The sequence below is a fragment of the Gorilla gorilla genome, chromosome 1 (assembly GCF_029281585.2).
Source record: "Gorilla gorilla gorilla isolate KB3781 chromosome 1, NHGRI_mGorGor1-v2.1_pri, whole genome shotgun sequence".
NCBI lineage: Eukaryota > Metazoa > Chordata > Mammalia > Primates > Hominidae > Gorilla > Gorilla gorilla.
The window spans coordinates 17,949,556-17,968,018 of NC_073224.2; positions in this window are offsets into that span (position 1 = coordinate 17,949,556).

An 18,463-nucleotide genomic window follows, 5' to 3' on the forward strand; every position below is an offset into this window, starting at 1 on the left:
TGATTGGCTCTGGTGTGGTCCTGCACCTTGAACAAGATAGTGGACTTTAAAGGGCTTCATCAGATGCCAGCCCAGAAGGTGTCCAGTGGGTAAGAATGTCCCCCCTGATGCCATCCCTTCACCTAGTTCCCAGTGGGGAATATGATGAAGTGGCTGCTACCCAGGAGCTCATGGCCATTCTGCTCAGTTCCAGTATACACGAGCTCTCTGGGGATGGCACCTCTCACTCTGCCATGCAGTGGTGAGAAGTAACTATTCTGGAATTGTCTTATCTCAGCCCTACATACTATTTTCAGTGTCTGTGTTTCATTTTTCTTCTAGAACATGCCTCCCAGAGTTGTTGAAAGAATTAAGCTAGGTGCTATATGAAGAGAACTTAGAACAGTGTGTGGCACATAAACAATAAGGGTTCAATAAATAGTGGCTGTCATCATCCTCGTCATTCTATAGCCAATGAGAGAAGTGAGTTGAAATAAAACCTGGCTTAAGAGCCAGTTGTATTTGAAATTATTTGTGTTGGCCCGTTGCCTGTGGGTGTCTGGAGAAAACCATCGGTTCCAGTTCCTGGAAACAGACCAAGCCAGTGCAAAGGTTTCTTGATGTAAGAACACAGTGAATCTGGTCCTGCAAGTAGGCAGATGCCCTGGACTACCATCATGGTATGTGGCCTTGTCATCTGGGGTCTTGAATTAGGGTTTTCATCTCTCTGGGTTCACCTCGCACGCTGCTTGGTCTTTAGAATAAAGATTGAGGTTATCAAGACCCAGAAAATGACTTTTCTGAACTTGAAATATTTATTTTGAATGCTCAGGAGGCAGTATACTTTTGTTATTCAGAACACGGATTCCAAGTTAGATATACTCAATTTGAATCTCACCTGTCATTGATAGAATTATCCGTGTAACTTTGTGAAAACCACCTAACTTCCCTGTACCTTAGTTTCATTGTCAGGAAAAACTATGGTAATAATTATAACTACCTTGTATTGTTGTTTCAAGGATGAAATTTGAAATGCACAAAAATCCTTTAGTACAGTCCCAGGTAGAGAATAAGTGCTGTTATTATTATTTTAAAAATTTTGTCCCCAACTTTTTATTGTGAAAATTTCAAAATTATAGAGGTTGAAAAAATAGTGCAATAAACATCCATATACTCTACCTATATTAAAAAATTGTTACTATTTGACATATTTGCTTAATTTCTCTCTCTACACACACACACACACACACACACACACTATATGTTTTGCTAATGCAGTGTGAAAAGAAGTTGCCAACATTATATTTCACTCCTAAAAACTTCATCCTGCTTCTAGTAAAAAGTACATTCTCCTACATCCCATAATGCCCATCTCTTACCTAAGAAAAATCAAATTCCATAAAACCCTCTATTGTCCAGTCTATAGTCAATATTTTTTCACTTCTTCCAAAAATATTTGCATGGTGCCAAAGAATTACCCCAAGGATTACTTGCTGAGTACGATTAGGGAGGAAAGTATCTTTATTATAGAAATATCGGTCCATGTTAACAATAATAAGTAGTGGTCTGCGGCAGTGTAACATGAAGTGCCTACCACCACCTAAGATGTATCACTGCCAAAAATTTTACCTGCCATCTAATCAAGCCTGTAGACCTGCACTGTTCAATATGGTAGCTGCTAGCCATGTGTGGCCATTCAGTGTTGAAATGTAGCTAGTCCAAATTGAGATGTGCTGTAGGCATGTATTATCTACATTGTAAAGACTCAGGATGAAGAAATAATGTGAAATCTCTCATTGATTATTTATTTATTTATTTTGAGATGGACTTTCACTCTTTCGCCCAGGCTGGAATGAAGTGGTGCCATCTTGACTCACTTCAACCTCCACCCCCCTGGATAAAGTGATTCTCCTGCTTCAGCCTCCCAAGTAGCTGGGATTACAGGACCACACCACCATGCCCAGCTAATTTTTGTATTTTTAGTAGAGATGGGGTTTCACCATGTTGGCCAGGCTTTTTTCGAACTCCTGACCTCAGGTGATCCACCTGCCTCAGCCTCCCAAAGTGCTAGGATTACAGCTGTGAGCCACCACACCCAGCCTCTCACTGATAATTTGAAAATATTGTGTTGAAATCAGCATTTTGTGAGTTAATAATTATTAAAATTAGCTTTACCTATTTTACATTTTTTAAAACGTGGCTACTGGGTAATTTAAAATTATGTATGTGGTTCACAGATTTTTTTTTTTTTTTTGACACAAGGTCTTGCTCTGTCACCTGGGCTGAAGTGCATTGATGTGATCCTGTATCAAGGGAGCCTCCCATCTCAGCCTCCTGAGTATCTGGGACTACAGGCGCATGCCACCACACCTGGCTAATTTTTTTTTTTTGCTTTGTAGAGATGTGGTTTTGCCGTATTGCTTAGGCTGGTCTTGAACTCCTGGGCTTAAGCAATCCACCCACCTCAGCCTCCCTAAGTGCTGGGATTACAGGTGTGAGCCACTGCGCCGGGCTGGTTTACAGATTTCTATTGCACAGCACTGCTGTAGACCTAACTTTGAGAAAGTCAGGGGGTGGAGGAACAAGGCAAATGATATCACAAGGAAACAATCAGATAAAACCAGAATGTGGGGCATGTTTGAAACTCTTCAAAACGTCAGTGTCATGAAAGAAAGGAAAAGGTGAAAGGGTTATTTTAGATTAAGAGATTATGAGATAAAACCAACAGTATTTAAACCTTAATTGGAATGTTCCCCTGTCCACCATCACTCATTCAAAAGCCATAAGAAATGTTCTTAGAAGCTGTTATTATTAAAGATAAGCAAGAACTAGATGGTGAAAGTTAGGTTGTGCACTTCAATGAGGAGATTCCAGGCAGCTCAAGAGAGGGTTGTTAGTAGGTTCTTCTGGAGGTTTTGATTGGAAAGTGCGTTGTTGATGCCTTCAAGTGTCAAGGTTGGAGTGATTCTAGGTAGTCAGACAAGATCTATTCTGCCCACTTGGGACAGAGTGGCGCAGGAGAAGAACGTTTATGTTGAGACATCACAGAGCTTGGAGACAGGGTTTGGTGGGTTGTCTCTGTGGACACTGAAGTTGGTCTCAAAGGTCAGAAGTTGTTTATAACAGAATCAGTGATGATAAAATACATAATGGAATTTAGGAAAAACCCCGACCTTAGCTACTATTCTCTTTGTGGTCTTTGCCATTGGTTCATTAAGCTTGAGTTGCTCTCCGTAGCTGTAGGCAATAAAGAATGTTTTGGCCCAGAAAAAGAAAGAAAAGAAGAGAAGAGAAGAGAAAAGAAAAGAAAAGCTTGCCTTTTGGAGTTTCTAATGTGGACACAATCCTACTGGAATCAAAATCTCCACCACCGAGCCTGGAAGCCAGAGGCTGATGATGCTGTACACGTCTCTGCAGGATTTGCAGGTGTTTCATTTTTATTTGCTACCTCTTTGAAACAGCTCACTTTCTCAGAGCTTTGAAATTGTTTCTGCTCTATTTCATTTTAGAAACATCTGAAAACCTACCGACAGAGATGAGTTTTATGCCAGCTCTGGGCTTTTCTCCATCCAAATTACACATTTATTGAGAATAGCTATGTTTATAATTTCCACAGAACATGAAAAGATCATTTAAGAAAATTGATAGGCAGGGTGCTGTACACCTTTTATTATATTTGCAATGTATTTCTGACTTGGGTTTTTGGTAAAGTTTCAATATTTTATTTTCAAGGTATTGTGTTGGCATGAGATCTGTTTCTTTTTTCTCCCCTGGTCAGTGAATCTTAAATCAGATGTTAAATCAGAAATACTGGAATGGTCCTATTTTTCAGTGCTGGGGAAAAGGCATTTGGGAATTCCTATGTGTATTTGCCCTAAGAGTTTCTGTGATTCTTGGTGATGTCAGTAGTGCTTCCTATCCCAAAGGGATGCTGCTGTATGAACATGTTCTGCCTCTACAGTGCAGCTTCTGGTGGGAAATCATGCTGGTGTAAACATGTGTTTTCAGGCTATGAGGTTGCAAAGTATCAGAATAACCTTCTGTTGCTCTAAGACATACCTGCAATAGAAACCACTTAGAGGGAAGCTAGCTGGCTGCATGCACAGGCAGGGCTTACAGTGTGGCAGGCCCCTGATTCAGAGTCCCTATGTCCTGGGGACTCGATTAAGCTTATTAGCAGCTTTAGAAACTTCACTATATCAGTAAATCAGCATCAACTAGATACTTAGAGCTAACTTACAATATCATGATAACCAAATAAAAAGAGTTTTCACCATGGACAAGATTCATCAACAGTGACTGCGCTATTTAAGCTCTTAACTAAGGCACGAGCTCTACCTGGTTTCAGAATCCTCGGGAAGCTGGATTCGTCATCTGGAGGGTTGCTTGCAGAGGATGACGTTATGTGAAAGGAGCTGCATTATTCTAAAGGGTATTTCATGTTGGCCTTTCCACCAAGATTAGGTTCATTTTCTCAAATGTGCTACCTGCAGCTCTCTTCTTCCTTCAAAACCATGTCAACATGAAACACAATGAAAGATATATAAATCGCAAATGGCAAAAAACCATTCACAAGCTTCAATATTTTAACTTTTATTGGTGCCAGATTACCTGGAAAACACCTTACAAATGATCCCAACATACCTGTGACCAATTCTACACACTGTCCCTGGATCTGTCCTCCTCTTCTTCCAGTATAATGAAGTTTAAGCCAGGCACATGGCTACCAAACATGAAGACTAGATTTCCTAGTCTACCTTGCAGCTACATGGTCATGTGGCCAGTGGGATGTGAGGTGAAGTAATGCACACACCTTTGGGGTCATTCCTTCAAAAGTAAGGGAAATACATTGTCCTTCCTGCTTTCTGGAGTTCAGCCACCTTGGATCATACAGACGAGGCAAATGCTTGGGGGACGGTCGATGACCAGGGAGAAGGAGCCTGGGTCCCATGCCTTGAGTGCCATGCCTGCTGAGGCAGAGACATTGATTACAGTTTGCTAAACACCTTCGAGTTCCCTGACTCCCCTCCAGGAGTCAGGCAGAACTATGTTCAATTGTGACATATGATCGCTTCTGGGCTGGAGCACACACAACTCTCCAGCCTGATCCTCTCCTCTGAGACAGGTGGGGATGATGGAGATGCAGATGTAGGTAACAGCTCCACATGGCACCCTGATGATCTCGCACCATCTATATTGACCACCTAGGCACTGGCTTGCCCTGCAGTGAATCTGAGTCTTGCCAGAATGCCTCACGGCCCTCTCAGAACACAAGAAGTTGGCAGGCTTGCGTGAGCTGCTCTGAGCCCCCGCCCATAGCCTCCCTCTCCCTCTGCTCAGCTGTTACACCGTTTCCCATTGCCTCCTGGTTCTGAGGAGGTGTGGGGCTTTGTGCACCCTCTCTCAGAATAAAGCTGCAGACTATAAAATCACGTGGTTAGAGGTGGGAATTAGCTCCTCTGCAACGGGGTGTCCTACAACTCACATTGTATTCACTGGGCCTCTTGTTTCAGAGTCATCCTTTTAATGTGTGGGACAAGGACTTCTGGAGCGGGCACCTTTGTCTGTGTTTCCTTTCACGGCCTATGTACGTAGTAAACTGTCACAATCAAAAAGGGGCTTCTTGTCGCTTTCCTGGCTGAATTTACTAGGGGCTGGGCTGTGCCTCCAAGCCTTGTGCTTGAGAAAAAGGCAGAATCAGGCCGGGCACGGTGGCTCACGCCTGTAATCCCAGCACTTTGGGAGGCCGAGGCGGGCGGATCACGAGGTCAGGAGATCGAGACCATCCTGGCTAACACGGTGAAACCCCGTCTCTACTAAACATACAAAAAAATTAGCTGGGCATGGTGGCGGGCGCCTGTAGTCCCAGCTACTCGGGAGGCTGAGGCAGGAGAATAGCGTGAACCCAGGAGGCGGAGCTTGCAGTGAGCCGAGATCGCGCCACTGCACTCCAGCCTGGGCGACAGAGCGAGACTCCGTCTCAAAAAAAAAAAAAAAAAAAAAAAAGGCAGAATCAATGTGGATCCTTGCACCACTATTGAATGAGCTTCCCAGAGGAGCAGTCAGATCCACAGCAGCCATTGGCATGAGCAGGGGAAGAACCAAAAAGTGTTTCGTTGTTAAGCCACTGAGATTTCAGCGTTGTTTTTCAGGCAACATAGCTTAACTTAACCCGAGGAGCACATTGGCTCTTTGTGGAGTAACTTCATGGAGCAGAGCCACCATATTATTCTAGACATGCACACAGGAGAGAAATACAATTCTACCTGTTTAGGCCACTGTTAGTATTATGTTTTTAATCACAACCAACTGGTTCTGTATCCTAATGACCTCCCATGAGTCTTGATATCTCATTTGAGAACTATTCAATAGCAAGTGCTCAATAACTGTTTGTTAATGGAACCAAGGCACAGTAAAGTCGAATGACCTATCTCTCTTTTAAAATAGAGTATATCATTCTGGTGGCCACAGCCCTCTGCCAGATTTCATAATTTTCTCCTGAATCATGCTGGATTAGCATGGGCAAGTTCTTTGATACATGAATAAATGATCAAATAAATCTCTGTTCATCCACTCATCCCTCCATCCCTCTTTCCCTTCACACTTCTCTCCATCTACCCACCCAACCATCCATCCATCCATCCATCCATCCATCCACCCACACACCCACCCACCCATCCATCCGTCCATCCATCCATCCATCCATCCGTCCATCCATCCATCCATCCATCCAAACAGGAAAAAAAAATATATCTGCCTTCTTGGAGCTTATCTTTTTACTAGTAAAGGAGCCAAGGGAATAAAAAATTTTAATTTCTTATTCCCTATTCCCCAGGACTCTATTCCATTAGATATAGTTTCTAACAACATGTAAAAAATTAGGCTTTTATTTCCTTGGTGACAATCATGTTTGTATCATGACTCACTGATACTATACCCCATGTCTGACTATACTCAGGAGCCCTAAGTTTCCTCATTTTCATATACATAGATAATCTTTTACATTATTTTTATAGCTAGCTATCATCTTTTGGTATGTCCTGCTAGCTGAGTTTTATTCCCAGGGGTTAACCTTATTTCCCAGTTTTGGGGACATTTTACTTCTGTATCTAAATGACATATCTTACAGAAAATTCACTCATTTATTTAACAAATACTTCTAGAGCAGCAATTATGCACCATACTGTTATAGGTGCCAGGGGTATAGTAGTGAAGCAAATAGACAGGTCTGCCCTCATGGAGCTTATATTCTAGTGATGCCATGAAGATTAATGTGCCATCCAGCTATAATTACAAAGGTATTATGTGAATGAGGCTATAAGGAAAGTATTTTGACCAAATTATTTTAATGCTAGTTAAAAGTGAATTTCAGGAATTTGCCTAAAATCAGCATCATAATTTTTTTTTTTTTTTTGATGGAGTCTCACTCTGTCGCCCAGGCTGGAGTGCAGTGGTATGATCTTGGTTCACTGCAACCTCCGCCTTCCAGTTTCAAGTGATTCTCCTGCCTCAGCTTCCCAAGTAGCTGGGATTACAGGCACCTGCCACTGCACCTGGCTAATTTTTTTATTTTTAGTAGAGACGGGGTTTCACGAAACATCTTGGCCTGGCTGGTCTTGAACTCCTGACCTTGTGATCCACCCATCTCAGCCTCCCAAAGTGCTGGGATTACAGGCGCGAGCCATCATGCCTGGCCAAATCAGCATCATAATTTAAACATAAATATATAATTTCTTTACCATATGCAACAGCAGTAAAAATGTTGCTTAAAAAGTTGGTACAGGTTCACATTTTTCTTCAGTGAACTTTTTCTGGTTTCTATAGTTAGTCCTATTAAGACGTCAGCCCATTGTCCCTAATTATCATTTCCTTTCTCATTAAGATTTGCACTCAATATATTTCACTTCTGCGGAGTCCTTGGATCTTAGCTACCAGTAATTTCAGTCTATATTATGCAAACCATTTCATGAACCAAAATGATTGTAGATGATTCTCAAATGAATTTAATAGTTTTGCTTTTATGTTGAAACCCAGGAATATCTTTTGATGAGCCAAATTGTGACTTTTTAACTTTATGGTGGTAGGCATATTAGTTATTTCTGACTTAAATAGAAACATCTGAATATTTTGTTCTATATTTCAAGCTGCATAATGAATATTACCTGGCTGACATTTCAAGTAATATTTTATTTGACAACTTCATATATTTTGATGTATGTTCTACTAATACTTCTTTCTCACCAATCCCACTTTATTCCAAATTCTTTTTATTCTTACTGCTTTTTTAATACCTAATAAAAATCTTCATTTATAAGGCATTTTATTTCCATTATAAAAAAAGAGAAGAACATTTTTCAAACCACAATGCTGTATTGCATAATCAAAGCTATAGTTTAAAGGGAGCTGTCTCATTTGCTTTTATTTGTAATATGATTGCAAGTCCTGGTCATTATTTATGAGATTAAAATTTCTATTTACAAGTAAACAGTAAGAGTCACTCCTCTTTATATTTTGAAAACAACAGAAGGAACACAAAATAGCATTGGCATATGGATTTGCATTTTACATATTTCTCTTAAAATTGGTTAGAATAGGTTAGAATTTTGCTTATTGACATTTAAAAATAATATTTATGAGATAATATTGATTCGTGTTGATCAAAACCAAATTATAACATTTAGATAGGGTGACCTCATCCAAGTAAATCTTTATTAGTTCCTTAAGTTTAACCTCTATCTCCCTCTGGGGCTTTGTTTTTGTTTTTGTTTTTTTGAGGCTGGGTCTGGCTCTGTCATCCAGGCTGGAGTACAGTGTGCAACCTCTGCACTCCCAGGCTCAACCCATCCTCCTACCGCAGTCTCCCAAGTAGCTGGAACTACAGGTAGGCACCACCATGCCCTGCTCATTTTAGTATTTTTCATAGAGACGAGGTTTCACCATGTTGCCCAGGCTGGTCTCGAACTCCTGAGCTCAAGCAATCCACCTGCCCCAACCTCCCAAAGTGCTGGGATTACAGGCGTAAGCCACTGCACCCGGCCTGGGGCTTTGTTTTTAATCAGCAACGTAGACTACCTGCACTCCAGGTTTTATCTCAGAAATCACAACCATGGCTCTCTGTGTAATTCTTATTAAAATATGTATGGTAAGTTCCCTGAAGAAAATACAATCCATTTTTTTCTTACACAGACACACACACACACAGACACACATACACACACATACATACATACAACCTTGGTTCAAACCAGTTCTCCAGAGAGCTGTGAATGAGACGACGTTGGTTTGGCCTCATACAGAACTTCCTAAACTCACATTATTTGACTTTATACTGACTGTGATTAAGTGGGTGAATTGCAAATGCATGAGTATAAAACTCGTCATGGTATTTTTTTGTAAAGATGCTGTCAAGGACATTATCTATGACATCACATACTATTCTCTTTATAAAGACTCATGGGGTACTGAGAATTATCAAAAAAATTGGGGCCATCCTAAACTTCTATTAATCTTAACGATATCACAACTTTTATAATTCATTTTCTTCCTTTTTTTGCATTGGCCACTAGGAATCTTTAATTTTTTTGGTGTATTCTTGGCTTCCAATCAAGACAATATGAGGTATGATTCTAGAGGATAATCAGACTGTAATTTCTTTTTTTGGGGGCGGGGTTGGGGGGCAGGGATGGAGTCTTGCTCTGTCGCCCAGGCTGGAGTGCAGTGGTGCGATCTCAGCTCACCGCAACCTCTGCCTCCTGGGTTCAAGCGATTCTCCTGTCTCAGCCTCCCAAGTAGCTGGAATTATAGGCATGTGCCACCACGCCTGGCTAATGTTTGTATTTTTAGTAGAGACTAAAATGGGGTTTCTCCATGTTGGCCAGGCTGGTCTCGAACTCCTGACCTCAGGTGATCCACCTGCCTCGCCTTCCAAAGTGCTGGGATTACAGGTGTGAGTCACCACGCCTGACCCAGACTGTAATTTCTTAACCATGTTTTTTCTTCATCTTGACTTCTCAACTATTTAGCCTAACACTTAAGAGCTTAAGGCTGTGGGCTCAGACCTAACTACTCTAGCTTTGTCATTTACTAGATATATCACTTTGTGAAAATTACTAAAAGCTTGCCTGCCTGCCTGCCTGCCTGCCTGCCTGCCTTCCTTCCTTCCTTCCTTCCTTCCTTCCTTTCTCCCTCCCTCCCTTCCTTTTTTCCTTCCTCCCTCACTCCCTCCCTCCTTTCTTTCTTCTTTCTTTTCTCTCTCTCTCTTTAGCTCTTTCTTTCTTTGACAAAGTCTCGCTTTGTTGCCCAGGCTGGAGTACAGTGGCGTGATCTCGGCTCACTGCAACCTCTGCCTTCTGGGTTCAAATGATTCTCCTGCCTCAGCCTCCAGAGTAGCTGGGATTACAGGTGTGTGCCACCACACTCAGCTCATTTTTATATTTTTTATTAGAGACGGGGTTTCACCATATTGGCAAGGCTGGTCTTGAACTCCTGGCCTTAAGTGATCTGCCTGCCTCAGACTCCCAAAGTACTGGGATTACAGGTGTGAGCCACCATGCCCAGACAGCCTTTCTAAATTCTAGTTTTTTCATCCAGAAAATGGAAATAATAATATTAGCTACTATAAAGAGTTATTGATGATTAAATACAATAATGTAGGTAAAAAATTTAATATATGCCTACCACACGATAAATAAGTAATTTTTGAAAATTATGTGTTTGTATGCCTCTCAGAAACCTTATAAAAACAAGGCATTCTATCAGCAAACAAATGAAGACTTTTATGACCTTTTCTCTTTTCATACTTGCTCAGACTAGCAAAATATTTTTCTGCCCAAAGAGTAGCAATGATGAGTAGAAGAAAGAGCCCGGGCTTTGGAATTGGATAGAGGTGGTGTCAGAACTCAATCTATAAATTATTAGCCGTGTGAATTTCAACTGTGCATCCTTCTGGCTCCATCTGACCAGTCCCAGGTCCTGGGTTTCCCATTTCTACCTTGCTAGAACTCTATGATGCCTGTTTCTTTCTGCTCCTACCATGTAGGTTTCAGGGCTATAATCCCAAAAGCGGAACAATAACAGGTGTTGGTAAGGATGTGGAGAACTTGGAACCTGGGTGTGTGGCTAGTGGGAAGGTAAAATGGTACCTTTAGTATGTTGTGCTACTGATTATATTCTGACGTTTCACACCCCCCCTATAATAAACAACCTCTTGACTTTTCTGTTATTTCTCCTCTCGAGTCCTCATGATAGCCGTGGTGGGCTCTTTGTGGCTACCTGTGCCATGTGACCCTGTCTCCTGGTCACAGCTGATTGGACCAGAAGGCAGCTAATATACGTCAATTGTTGTCCTTTACTTTAGGCCACAATTGAGGAATTTAAGGGTTGGTACCTGCCTTAAAATGTTACTTCCCAGGAATTTGGAATTAAGGCAGAGAGAGAGAGTGGAGTCTAGACCAGTAACATGCAAATCACTGGCCATGTTTTCTGCCATATAGATGGGAAGAGCGGTGAAATCCAACCTGCCAAGGAGAAGGAAGCGGATGTTTTCCACAGTGACTGCACCATTTTACCTTCACACTAGCCACACACCCAGGTTCCAAGTTCTCCACACCCTTACCAACACTTGTTATTGTTCCGCTTTTGGGATTATAGCCAGCCTAATGAGAGTGAGGTGGTATCTCATTGTGGTTTTGTTTGATTTGCATTTCGTTAATGATTAGTGACACTGAGCCTCTTTTCATGTTCTTGTTGGCCATTTGTCTATCTTTTTTGGAGGCATGTCTATTCAAGTCCTTTGCCCATTTTTAAATTTGTTTGTTTATTTTATTGTTATTGAGTTATCAGAGTTCTTTGTATATCCTGGACATTAACCTCTTATTAGATAAATGATTTGTAAATACTTTCTCCCATTCTATGTGTTGATGGTATATTTTGATGCACAAAAGGTGAGTGCATCAAAATATATTACTAATAATATATAATTAGTAATATATTATTAGTATAAGTAATATAAGATATATTACTTCTCTTTTGATGGTATAAATTATCTTTTGATGGTGTATTTTGATGCACAAAAGTTCTTAATTTTGATGAAGCTCAATTTACCTATTTTTTTTTTTTATTACCTGTGCTTTTGGTATCAGGTCCAAGAAGTCATTGCCAAATCCAATGTCATGGGCTGGTGCCCTGTTTTCTTCAAAGAGTTTTATAGTTTTAGGTCTAAATTTAGGTCTTTGATCCATTTTGAGTTAATTTTTTAATATGCTGTGAGATGGGTACAATTTATTCTTTTGCATGTGGATGTGTGGTTTTCCCAACATCATTTGTTGAAGAGACTATCCTTTCCCTATTGCGTATGTTTGACACCCTTGTCAAAGACCATTTGACCACAAACATGAGGGCCTATTTCTGGGCTCTCTATTCTATTGTAGTGTGTATACATCTGTCTTTTTGCCAGTACGATACTGTTTTGATTACTATAGCTTTGTAATATATATTGAAATCAAGAAGTATGAGATCTTTAGCTCTGTTTTTCTTTCTCAAGATTGGCTGTTTAGGGTACTTTGAAATTCTATATGGTTTTTCTATTTCTGAAAAAAAAAACACTGTTAGGACTTTATAGGGGTTTCATTGAATCTGTAGATAGCTTTGAGTGTTACTGTAATCTAAACAATACAATGTCTTCCAATCCATGAGTATGGATGTCACTGTATTTATTATTTTTAAAAAGATGCCTTCAGTAATATTTTGCAGTTTTCAGCGTACAAGTCTTTACCTCCTTGGTTAAATTTATTCCCATGTATTTTATTATTTTTGATTATATTGCAAATGAAATTGTTTTCTTAATTTCCTTTTTGGTTTGTTAAATGTAAATGTATAGAAATACAATTGATTTTTGAGTGCTGATTTTGTATCCTGCAACTTTCCTGAATTCATTTATTAGGTCTAACAGTTTTTCTTTTGAGTATCTACATATGAGATCATGTTATCTGCAAATAGGGATAATGATACTCTTCCTTTCCATTTAATGACTTTTTCTTCCCTCCCTCCCTCCCTCCCACTCTTCCATCCTTCCTTCCTCTCTCCTTCTTTCTTCTCTTCTCTTGTTTCTCTTTCTTTCTTTCTTTTTTTCTTTCCTTCTTCATCCTCCCTTCCTCCCTCCCTCCCTGCCTCCCTCCCTTTCTTTCTCTTTCTTTCTTTCTTTCTCTTTCCTTTCCTTCTTTCCTTTCCCCTTTCTCTCTCTCTTTCTTTTTCTTTCTTTCTTCCTTCCTTCCTTCCTTCCTTCCTTCCTTCCTTCCTTCCTTCCTTCCTTCCTTCCTTTCCTTTCTTCCCTTTCTTTTTCTCTCTATTTTTCTTTTTTCATTCTTTCTTTCCCTAGTTTCTCTGGCTAAAATTTCCACTACTGTGTTGAACAGAAGTAGCGAAAGTGGATGTCCTTGTCTTGTTCCTGATCTGAGAGAAAAACTTTTCAGTTTTTGACCATTGAGTATGATGTTAGCTGTAGGTTTTTCATATGTGGCTTTTGTTTTGTTGAAGGAGTTTCCTTTTACCCTAGTTTATTGACTGTTTTTATCATGAACAAGTGTTAAAATTTTCAACCTTTTTTCTATATCAATTGAGATAATCATGAAGTTTCCCCCATTCATTCTTGCAATGTGGTGTGTTATATTGATTAATTTTCATATATGGAACCAACCTTGCATTCTAGGAATAAATTCCAGTTGGTGGTGTTGTATAGTCCTTTTTTGTTTGTTTGTTTGTTTGTTTGTTTTTCTCGTTTTTTTTTTTTTTTTTTTTTTTTGAGACAGAGTCTTGCTCTGTTGCCAGGCTGGAGTGCAGTGGTGTGATCTTGGCTCACTGCAACCTCCACCACCTGGGTTCAAGTAATCCTCCTGCCTCAGCCTCCTGAGTAGCTGGGACTACAGATGTGTGCCACCACACCCAGCTAATTTTTTTGTATTTTTAGTATAGACAGGGTTTCACCATATTGGCCAGGATGGTCTTGATCTCTTGACCTTGTGATCCGCCCGCCTCAGACTCCCAAAGTGCTGGGATTACAGGCCTGAGCCACCACTCCTGGCAATGTATAGTCCTTTTAATATGATGCTGAATTTAGTTTGCTAGCATTTTGATGAGAATTTTGCATCATATTCAAAAGGTTATTAGTCTGTAGTTTTATATCTTGTGATGTTTTTATCAGGGTAATGCTGGCCTCCTAGAATGAGTTAGGAAATATTAACTCCTTATCTATTTTTAAAAGTTTTTGAGAAGACTTAGTGTTAATTCTTCTTTAAATGATTGGTAGAATTCACCAGTGAAGCCATTTAATTCTAGACGTTTTAAAGAATTTGAGTTACTAATTCTATCTTTATACTTGTTATAGGTTTATTCAGAATTTTGATTTCATTTTCAGTCAGTACAGGTAATTTGCATGTTTCTAGGAATTTATTTTACATTAGTTATCCAATTTTTTTGTGTACAATTGTTCATACTATTTTTTATAATCCTTTTTATTAAGTATTTCAGCAAAACCAATAGTAACAACCACTTTCATCTCTGATTTTTATTTCTTTGTGTCTTCTCCCATTTTTTTTTTGTTAGTCTAGGTTACGGTTTGTCAATTTTGTGAGTATTTTAAAATAAGCAACTTTTGGGTTTATTGATTCTATTGTTTTTCTATTCTCTATTTCATTTATCTACACTCTCATCTTTATTGTTTCCTCCCTTCAGCTAGCTGTCATTTTGTTTTGCTTTTCTTTTTCTTATTCCTTAAGATGTAGGTTTAGATTATTGATTTTAGATCTTTCTTCTTTTTTAATGTAAGCATTTTCAGGTATAAAATTTCCTCTTAGTAGTGTTTTTGATGCATTGAATCAGTTTTAGTGTGTTGTGGTTTATTGTCATGTCTCAAGGTATTTCTAATTTCCTTGTGAGTTCATGTTTTATTCATTGATTGTTTAAGAGTATGTTGTTTAGGCCGGGTGTGGTGGCTCACGCCTGTAATCCCAGCACTTTGGGAGCCCGAGGCGGTTGGATCACGAGGTCAGGAGATCAAGAACATCCTGGTTAACACAGTGAAACCCCGTCTCTACTAAAAATACAAAAAATTAGCCAGGCATGGTGGTGGCTGCCTGTAGTCCCAGCTACTCAGGAGGCTGAGGCAGGAGAATGGCGTGAACCTGGGAGGTGGAAGTTGCAGTGAGCCGAGATCGCGCCACTGCACTCTCAGCCTGGGCAACAGAGCAAGACTCCATCTCAAAAAAAAAAAGAGTATGTTGTTTAATTTTCACATATTTGTGAATTTTCCAGTTTTCTTTCTATTATTGATTTCTAGTTTCATTCCATTGTGTCTGGAAAATATATCTTGTATAATTTTAATCTTTTAACACATTTCTTGCAGGACAGGTCTACTGGTAGCAAACACCCTCAGCTTTTGTTTATCGGGAAACATGTTGATTTCTCCATAGTTTTGAAGGACAGTATAGAGTTCTTCATTGACTATTTGTATTTATTTGTTTATTTTCATGGATCATACGTAAGACTTCAGGTGATTTTTTTCTTTTCTTTTTGCTTCTTTTTTTCTTTTTTCTTTTTTTTTTTTTGAGATGGGGTCTCGCCCTGTTGCCTAGGCTGGAGTGCAGTGGCATGATCTTGGCTCACTGCAACTTTTGCCTCCCAGGTTGAAGCAATTCTCATGCCTCAGCCTCTGGGATTATAGGCATGCACCAACACGCCTGGCTAATTTGTATTTTTAGTAGAGATAGGTTTTCACCATGTTGATCAGGCTGGTGTTGAACTCCTAGCCTCATGTGATCCGCCCATCTTGGCCTTCTAAAGTGTTGTGGTTACAGGCATGAGCCACTGCGCCTGGCCATATTTTTGCTTTCAGCAGTTTAAATATGTCCTCCTACTTTCTTCTGTTGGTCATGGTTTCTCATGAGAAATTGGCTGTTAATCTTATTGAGGATCCCTTGTATGTGACTAGTCACTTCTCTTTTGTTGCCTTTTTTTTTTTTTTTTTTTTGAGTTAGAGTCTCACTCTGTCACCAGGCTGGAGTGCAGTGGCATGATCTTGGCTCACTGCAACCTCTGCCTCCCAGGTTCAAGTGATTCTCCTGCCGCAGCCTCCCAAGTAGCTGGGACTACAGGCATGCACCACCACACCCGGCTAATTTTTGTATTTAGTAGAGACAGGGTTTCACCATGTTGGCCAGAATAGTCTTGATCCCTTGACCTTGTGATCTGCCTGCCTCGGCCTCCCAAAGTGCTGAGATTACAGGTGTGAGCCACCTCACTTGGCCTCTTTTGTTGCTTTTAAGATTCTCTTTTTGTCTTTGGCTTTTGACAGTGTGCTTATAATGTGTCTAGGTGTGGGTATTTTGGTGTTTGTCCTAACAGTGTTCATTGAGTTTCTTGGATTTGTATATTTATATCTTCTATGAAAGTCAGGAAGTTTTTTACCATTATTTCTTCAAATATTCTTTTGCTCCTTTTTCCCTTTTCCTTCTGGAACTCTCATAATGTGTATGTTTGTCTACTTGACAGTGTTCCACAGGTCCCTTAGACTCTACACTTTTTGCATTCTTTTTTTTTCTTTCTTTTTCTCACACTTGATGACTTCAATGATTCTATCTTTAAGTTGGCTGATTCATTTTTCTGCCTGCTCAAATCTGCTGTTGGACCCTATAGTTAATTTTTTCATTTCAATTATTTTATTTCTTTTCAGTTCCAAAATTTGTCTTGTTCTTTTTAGATAATTTTTATTTCTTTATTGATAATCTCTTTCTCTCTCTCACTCTCTCTCTGTTTTATAGAGATGGGGTCTCACTCTGTCACCCAGGGTGGAGTGTAGTGGCACAATCATAGCTCAGTGCAGCCTCAACTTCTGGGCTCAAGTGATCTTCCCACCTCCGCCTCCCAAATAGCTGAGATTGCAGGCATGTACCCCTGTACCTGACTTCTCATTTTGTTCATCCATTGTTATACTGATTTCCTTTAGTTTTTTTGTGTCTTTCTTTAATGATTTGATCATACTTTAAACCATTTTTTTAAAACCTTTGTCTAGTAACTCCAATTTCTGTCCTTCCTCCAGGATGGTTTCTGTCAATTAACCTTAGTCCTTTGAATTAATCATATTTTTGTATTTTTTCGTATGCCTTGTGATTTTTCACTGAAAACTAGACATTTGATTACTACAATGTGGTAACTCTGAAAATCAGATTCTCCCCTTCACCAGGATTTTCTGGCTCCTTTTCTTTTTTTCTTCTTTCTGTTATTGAAGTCTATAGTAGCCTGTTTGTTTAGTGACATTCCCAAGCTATATTTCAAATACTGTATTTTTTGTTGACATGGTAACTAAAGTCTCTGTTCCTTAGCTTGAGTTCAGCTAGTGTTTTGACAGAGAATTCCTTGAATACTAGGAGCTCTCCTACTCTTTGCAAATTGACTCTGTGCTTGGGATTTCCTTCAACTCCATGCTAGGCTTGCACTGTGTCTAGGGATCAGTCTAAGGTGAAAGCTTAGGTTTTCTCAGGTCTTTTCTGAGCATGCATCTTGTTCTGGGCATGCACATGTCTGTCAAAATTCCCCATTTACTTTTGAGTGTCCTAATTTCCCAGAGAAACTCTACACAGATTTTGCCTTAGGTAGTCTGTTATATGTTGACCTGTAATCTTTTCTCCCAGGCATCTTAGGGTTGTTATTTTGGTTTGCAATATTTTTTAGCTTTTTTTGGCCTCAGTCCTGAGTTAGGCAAAACAGAGAGAAAATCAACTTGCATCAATTTTTCTGTGTTAGCCCCTATACAGGTTAGAATAGAAATGCGGCTCAGACAAATGTGACATATACAATAACTTGCAAATAAGGTCTGCTCTGATCCCTCCAGAATTGGGGAAATGGTCTTGCACTGGGAGCTTGGGCCGTTGCCTCATCAGCATCACTACTGCTTTCAGATAGCTGCGACATAGGAGAGGGGTGGGGCAAAGACATCTAGAATCACCTCAAAACCTTCTACAGGTGTGTGTATGTGTGTGTGTGTGTGTGGGTGTTTGTTTGTTTGTTTTTGAGACAGGGTCTCGCCCTATTGCCCAGGCTGGAGTGCAGTGGCGCGATCTCAGCTCACTGCAGCCTCTGCCTCCCAGGTTCTAGTGATTCTGTTTCAGCCTCCTGATGGGACCACAGGCACGTGACATCATGCCCTGCTAATTTTTGTATTTTTAGTAGAGATGGGGTTTTGCCGTGTTGGCCAGGCTGGTCTTGAGCTTCTGACCTCAAATGATCTGCCTGCTTCAGCCTTCCAAAGTATTGGGATTACAAGTGTGAGCCACCACACCCAGCCCTTCTACATTTTTTTTTATTTTTGGAAGTAGTAAGGATTTTTATTGTCAAACAAGATGTCATAATAGAAGACACAAATAAATTAATTGTTCTGATAATTTTAGACTCCAGGGCCTCTCTATGGAAAGGTCAGCTTCTTATGCAGACAAGA